The sequence below is a fragment of the Mandrillus leucophaeus genome, unplaced genomic scaffold (assembly GCF_000951045.1).
Source record: "Mandrillus leucophaeus isolate KB7577 unplaced genomic scaffold, Mleu.le_1.0 Scaffold135, whole genome shotgun sequence".
NCBI classification, from domain to species: domain Eukaryota; kingdom Metazoa; phylum Chordata; class Mammalia; order Primates; family Cercopithecidae; genus Mandrillus; species Mandrillus leucophaeus.
In genome coordinates this window covers 431,605-439,049 of record NW_012101310.1, presented here as the reverse complement: position 1 = coordinate 439,049, position 7,445 = coordinate 431,605, and positions in this window count along the sequence as shown.

Below are 7,445 nucleotides of genomic sequence, written 5' to 3'. Positions count from 1 at the left end.
AGCGCGCGGGCGGGGGGAGGGGGCCACTCTCTCCCTCCGGGTCCCAGCCAAACACATCTGTGTTTGTTTTCTTTGCTGCGCGGAGGTCGGGCCTTCCTCTAACCCAGTCTGATGGCCCCGGTGGCACTGCGCACAGGGCCGTGCCCCTGTGGGCACACAGCCCGGGAGCGTGAGGAAGAGGAGGAGGATGTGACCTCTGCCTGCTCTCCATTCTTTCCCGAAGCCCCGGGGGTCCGGCAAGGAGGGGCTGCTCGCCCGCACTCCCACGGATGTCACCGTGCGTGAGCCTGTCTGTCGGGAACGCGGCTTCGTTCTGGCCAAGGGAGCTGTGGTGGGCCGGAGGCTGAAGGGGTAGGAAGCCGGCAGCACCTGGACGCTAGCCACAGCCCCTCCGAGACGGGCCTGCCTGGTCTCAGGCATGGGGACAGCCCAGCCCTCCCCAGATCCCCTGAGGCAGGCCTACTGGTACTTCCTCAACCGCATTTGTAAGGGTGCAACGCCCTGTACTAACTCATGGGACCTCCACAGCAGCTTTGTTGTTGTATTAACTCCATTTTGCAGATGAGGAAACTGAGAGTCTCGGGCGCTGAAGAAATTCGCACAAGATCAACCCTCAAGTAAACATCAAACCCAGGAAGAGAAGCCTGGGCTCCTTCCACTGTAGGGCATGTGTCAAATGGATAACCCTGCCGAATGATGGTGTCATGGGGCATCTGCGGGGCCACCCAGCCCCTCCTTGCCTCATTCTCCATCACCCCAACAAAAAGACTGAGGACAGTGACAGCATCCTTTGGCCATCTTGCAACAGCAGCCAGAGAGCTCTGGGAAAGGAATACACTGGGCCAAGAGTTTGGAACGGAATCTCTGCTCGTTTATTTGTTAGTTGTAGATGTGTGGTCCAGTAATAGACCCGGATGAAAAGCCCCAGGTCCTGGTTCTGGCCCAAGGGCTGCCTTGCTGCTTTAATGCCTCAGTTTGTCTTATTGGCATTTTCATAAGCCCTGAGAATCTAAGAGGGGGCCTCGGGGCTCATCTGGCCCAGCTCCTTCTCCTTGGAAGAAGGCCTTCCCCAGTCTCCCAGAGAGACGGCCACCCAAGCCAGCTCTTCCAGGGATGGGAGCTAACCACAGCCCAAGAAAATACATCCATTCCATTGCAGGATAGCCTGGATTCATCTTCTCACCCCCCAGGGTAGCACTTTAGCTTTGCCTTCTTGTGCCATTTACCACACTCTACACTGTTTATTTATGCCTTGCCTCACCTTGTGGCAGAAAGGATTTCAGGTAACTTACAAGGGTACATAAAATATGACAAAATAACAAAAGTGAGGTCAAGGGAAATAAATGAAATGGTTAACCATGGTGGCCTGTGAAATCGCAATGGTATACTGAAAGGCAGCGTAGCTCTTAGGAGGAAACGCTTTGGAGCCAGGGTACCTGGGTTCAAATTCTGCCTCAGCTGTGTGACTATGGCAAGTCTATGCCTTGGTTTCCTCCATCTGTACAAGGGAGATAATACAATCTACCTCACTGGGTTGTGAGCATCACGTGAGTTGACACATTTGAATATTATAGCTGATGAGATATAGACATACAGATTGCAGTTCTGTAACACATATAAATATGCCTTCTCATATATGCAAATGTAAATATGCATAAAGCCAGCCACATAGTACATGCATTTAGAAATGTTAGCTGCTAGTATGAGATCACTTGATACATACAGAAATTTTAAATCATTTAAAGAACACTTAATTACAGGGAAAGATGTTCATGACATATTATAATATGAAAAAAGCAAATTAAAAACACGTATGCACAGTATAATCTCATTTTTATTTTTTAAAAAGTATGCATAAAAAGACAACACAGTTAATTGTGGTTATCTCAGGATAGTGAGATTACAGGTGATTTTTATTTACCTTTGCTGTATGTTCTCAATTTTGCACAGTAAAATATGAAGTAAGAGAACAAAGAAAAGCTAAGAAGGGAGACAGAGTCAGGATGAGAATGCAGGTCGAATGCACCCTGGAGTTCCAACCTCTACACCTCTTCTGGGTGGGCCACAAATTTGTCCTTAAGCTTTCCTGCAGCTAAAATGAGGAGACCATGTTCATTACACAATTCCCAGAGTCCATGAGATAAAAGCAGACCTACTGCTCAAGGGAATTACAACTATTCTTGGTACTAAAATCAGATAGGAATTTCTCGCGGGGGCGTGGCCCAAAAAGGGAACACAGTGCGGGGTAATAAGCTTGGTGGGACAGTTTCTGTGATCCCCCTGAATGTAAGCTGATGGCATCGCACCAAAACCCAAGTCAGGAAAAGACATTCCAGCAGGGAGGAATGGAAAAGAAGCAAATTGGGGTGCTCAGTGCCACACACCTGACTGCGGTACATTTTGGAGCATCTACAAGACTGGATTGTGAGGTGCTTTCCAAGCCTTCCTCCTGAATGTTGTTTCTGTCCACAGAGCTTTTTTTTTTTCTTTTTTTTTTTTTGAGACAGAGTCTCTCTCTCTTGCCCAGACTGGAGTGCAGTGGCGCAATCTCAACCTCTGCCTCCCAGGTTCAAGCGATTCTCCTGCCTCAGTCTCCCAAGTAGCTGGGATTACAGGCACCTGCCACCACACCTGGCTAATTTTTTTGTATTTTTAGTAGAGACGGGGTTTCACCGTGTTGGCCAGACTGGTCTCAAACTACTGACCTTAAGTGATCTGCCCGCATAACTGCAACCTCCGCCTCCTGGGTTCAAGCAATTCTCCTGCCTCAGCCTCCCGAGTAGCTGGGATTACAGGTGCCCACCACCACACCTGGCTAATTTTTTTTGCATTTTTAGTAGAGACGGGGTTTCACCATGTTGGCCAGACAGGTCTCAAACTCCTGGCCTTGTGATCTGCCCACCTCGGCCTCCCAAAGTGCTAGGATTACAGGAGTGAGCCACTGCGCCCGGCCTATGTCTGCAGAGCTCTTGATGGCCTTTGCATGGCCGTAAGTTTGAAATGGCTCTCGGTGGACTGTGGCTTTTCTATGCTGCCAGCTGAGCTTAGGCCAGGGGTCTTCAGGAGAGGATGAGCAGGGTCACCTTCCAAATTTATTGTGGTCATTTAGGTCTATTCTTATCATCTTTAGTAGTTCCTGGTGGGCAGAACTGTCTCACTCACCTTGTATCCAGGAGGTCTGGAACCTTCTGTAATACAGTGGAACTCCTCTACGTCCATTCAAAACCCCCTCTCTGTTAAGTCTGCAGGTGGCTCAAACGCTACCCTACACAGCAGCCCAGATCAAGGTTCTCTGCCTCTTCAGATTTTTGAAACCAGTCCTCTATCACCCCTCGGTTTTATCTCTTCTGGGCAAAATGTTCCCAGTTATCTTAATGATTTCCCATGGGACATTGTTTTCTGACCACGCTGCAGCCTCTCCCATCCCCTCTAATTCATCAGTGTCCTTTCCTAATGCAGCCTGTCTTTTGAGGGGACAAATGAAAAAAACAGATGTCCAAGTGTTGTGAGAGCTTCTCAAAGTGGCGGTGATAAATACACACCCGCGAAGGCATGTCAGGCTCTGAGCAGCGGGATCCACGGAGCAAACTGGAGTTCAAAACCCAACAGTGCAGATTTTGGGTGAGAAAGCAAATCTCCGGGTGTTTCTTCAAGGAATGTGTTGAGAGGCGGAAACGCCCTTCCTGGCACACTGTCTTACCTGTGAAGCCAGACGGATCACCCTAGGAGGGGGAGAATGCGGCAGTTTCAAGAAAACTTTTAAGTAGCCAGAGTAGGAGGAGGAGGAGGAAAACCAGGAGACTCGGATGTTATAGAAACCAATGGGTAAGAGTGTTGCAAGGGAGGAGGTGGTGTTGAGCAGCGCTGAGTCACATGCCTTAAAGGTCAAGATAAGATCTGAAACAAGTCCTGTGGATCAAACTACAAGGAAGTCATTGGTGACCTTGACTAGCGGTTGCAGGGAGTGGTAGGGACAGAAGCCAGGCTGCCTGGGGTTGTGGAGTGAACGGGGAGGTGAGAAAGTGGAGATAGCAGGTGTAGACAACTTTCAAGAAAGTGTGAATGTAAGTGGCAGGAAAGATATAGGGTCACAGCAGGAAGGTGACATAGGACTGAGGGAAGGTTGGGATTTTTTATTGTTGTTTGTGAGATAAGGCTATTTGACCATGCCTAAATGTTAATAGGAACTGGAGTCAGCAGGAGGAGAGAGGTGGAAGACAGATAAAACTATGCTTGTAAAACTGGTGGTCAGGTGGTCTCCAAGTATCTCTTGTTTCAATGAAATAGGAAGTGACACCATCTGCTGAGGATGGGTGGGGGAGCTGGGAGCACTGGAGGTTTGAGGTCGTTACAGAGAAGAGGATAATGCTTGCCGGGCAGAGTCAAAGGATCTATTGAAGTTTGTGACTATCTATGAGAAAGAATGGCAGCCAGCAAGGCCATGGGACACACATACCCCAGCAGCGCCCAGCAGCCTTTGGATAGACCTAGAGAAAGAGACAGTTGGATTAATCTCAAGTTGAGAGTGTTTTCCAGGAGGTGGGACAGAAGGAAAGGGGAGTGGGTGGCTGATGTGATGGGCCAGGGCGACAATGCCAAAGAGAGAAGGAAAACAGGACAGGATGGAAGAGGAAACAGAGAGGCCAGGGGCTAGAACTTGCTGTTCAATATGGCAGCCAGTTGCCACATGTAGCTCCTTCAATTTCAACTTGAATTAATTAAAAATGAGTAACGTGGAGAGCTTACTTTCCTAGTTGCCCCTAATTTGGACAGCACTAATAAAGAAAAATTCCCTCATCACACGAAATTCTGTTGGATAGCTAAAGGATTCAGGAAGAGAGAAGACATGAGGTGGGGAATAACTCGGGAGGTTGTGGTCCAAAACTGGAGAATTCCAGAGGTGGAACAGCTCTGGGGGATGACAAGGCCTTCTGAGGACAATAAGAGGGGGGCTTCCGCTGTGAGGCAGAGTGAAGGGTGATTAGAGATGAGAAGGCCACAGTGCTGGACGGGCTGTCCACCTGGGCTCTAAAGACCTTTGGAACCAGTATTAGAGTTTGGGGCAGAGACGAAGACTGATCAGTGCTGGTGTCTTCAAAGAATGAAAAGAGTGAATTTGGCTGGGAGGTCATTCTAAGGATGAGATGTGGAAGGTAAGACAGCCGTGTGGTTCTGGCCTTAAAGGAACAGGAGTTTTGTGGGGGTTTTTGTTTTGGCTTTTTTTTTTTTTGAGACAGAATTTCGCTCTTGTCGACCAGGCTGGGGTGCAATGACACTATCTCAGCCCACTGCAACCTCCTCCTCCTGAGTTCAAGCAATTCTCCTGCCTCAGCCTCCCAAGTAACTGGGACTACAGGCGCCCACCACCACACCTGGCTTTTTTTTGGCTTTTGTTTCTGTTTTTTTTTGTTGTTTTTTTTTTTGTATTTTTAGTAGGTTTTCACTATGTTGGCCAGGCTGGTCTCAAACTCCTGACCTCAGGTGATTCGCCCACCTTGGCCTCCCAAAGTGCTGGGATTACAGGCGTGAGCCACCGCGCCTGGCCGGGAGTTTTGTTTTGTTGTTGTTTTAATGAAGAGGGAAGGAGCATTGGGAATGGAGGAGGACAACAGCGCCCCACTCCTGAGTGTTAGGGATGTGTGATTTGGAAGAAGGACAGCACCACTGAAGAGGACTGCAGTGCAACTGGGGTGAGCATGAGGGTGGGAGGAGCAATCAGTGAGGAGGGCGAGGATACAGGGGAGGGTATACTCCAGGGACGGGGGCACCAGATGGCACAGGCTAATGCTTGTGAGGAAGGAGGACAGGAAGAGAGCAAGGGATTAGGAGAAAAGGGGTGGCCAGGGGTGCCTTTGTCTTGGATGTGACCAAGGGTTTTCCTTTTAATTTTTTTATTTTATTAATTATTATTATTATTTTGAGACAGAGTCTTGCTCTGTTGCCCAGGCTAGAGTGCAGTGGCATGATCTTGGCTCAGTGCTACCTCCGCCTCCTGGGTTCAAGCAATTCTCCTACCTCAGCCTCCCAAGTAGCTGGGATTACAGGCGCCCACCACCACACCCATCTAATATTTGCATTTTTAGTAGAGATGGGGTTTCACCATATTGGCCAGGCTGATCTTGAACTCCTGACTGACCTCAAGTGATCTACTTGCCTCGGCTTCCCAAAGTGCTAAGATTACAGGCGTGAGCCACCGTGCCTGGCTGGGTTTTCCTTTTTAAATCAAGCGTTATGTGTAATGTTTACTGTGTGCCAAGCATCTAGTAAGCACTTTGGTTTTCCTTAGTTCACAATCTTCATAAACACCTTGTAAGATAGGTATATTACTGTGTGCATTTTACTGGAGGAGGAAACTGAGACACAGAAGTAATTTGCTGAACATCACATCAGTGGTAGGTAGAGAAGCAGGGTGTGAACTAAAATAATCTAGGTCCAGAGTTTGGAGTTCTTAGTCAGAACCTGTGGGTGAGATGGGCTTAACTGAATCTCAATCATCCCTGAGAGGAAGGATGGGCTTCTAGTCTACCAAGATCATGAGCTGTGTGGCCTGGATGGACTGTGCTTCTTAACACCTCTGGTTCAGTTAAGAGGACAGATCCTAGATAACTCAGTTCCCGGTACTCCCAATACAGCCTGGGAATTGCAGTAGGCAGAGGTGACCGGGAGCGTTTGCCTTCTCCAGGAGGGTGAGCAGTGGCCTGGGTTCATAGTGTTTCCTTCCCAAATTGAAAGAATTTGACCTAGACAGGCCTTGGTTCCAGCGCACCACTTCCTAATGGCGTGACTTTGGGCAAGTTTTTTTGCCTTTCTGAGCATCCATTTTTTCATGGCGAAACTGGGGTCACTGCATTCACCCTTATAGGCTTGGTTGGCGATTTTAAAAGTTGGAAAGGAAAGACCCTGGCAGACAGTAGATAGATGTTCAATGTATAACAGGTTTTGGGGTTTTTTTGTTTTTGTTTTTGTTCATATTTATAATTCTCAGGTCTGCCTACCAGATCTCTTACCCTAGAAGAACGAGGGACATTTTTTCATTTCAAGACGTCTAGAGCCCAGCTCACCTGATAGGCCGCACTGGTGGATTACTCAAGGAATCCCAGGTCCCTGGACAGGAATTCAGGAGATGTGACTGTCCTGGAAAAGGTTTTAGAACATGGGGAGCAGGTCAACCTAGTGGGAAGGGTTCCTGGAGATATCCATTTCCCCAATATTGTTTATCTGTATCTTCAGCTCAAGCCTCCCCCTTTGCAGGTGTCTTGGCTAAGAACTCAGGAGCTGGGCATAGAAGCCCATACAAACCCCAAATCCTACAAATCCTTTAATCTACCAGGGCTCTTTGAAGGGGTGACAATGCCTGTGGATGGGGGAACCAGCAGATGTAATTTATTTTCATTTGCAAAAAGCTTTTGACAAGGTCCCACCCCAAATGCTATTAAAGAAAATGG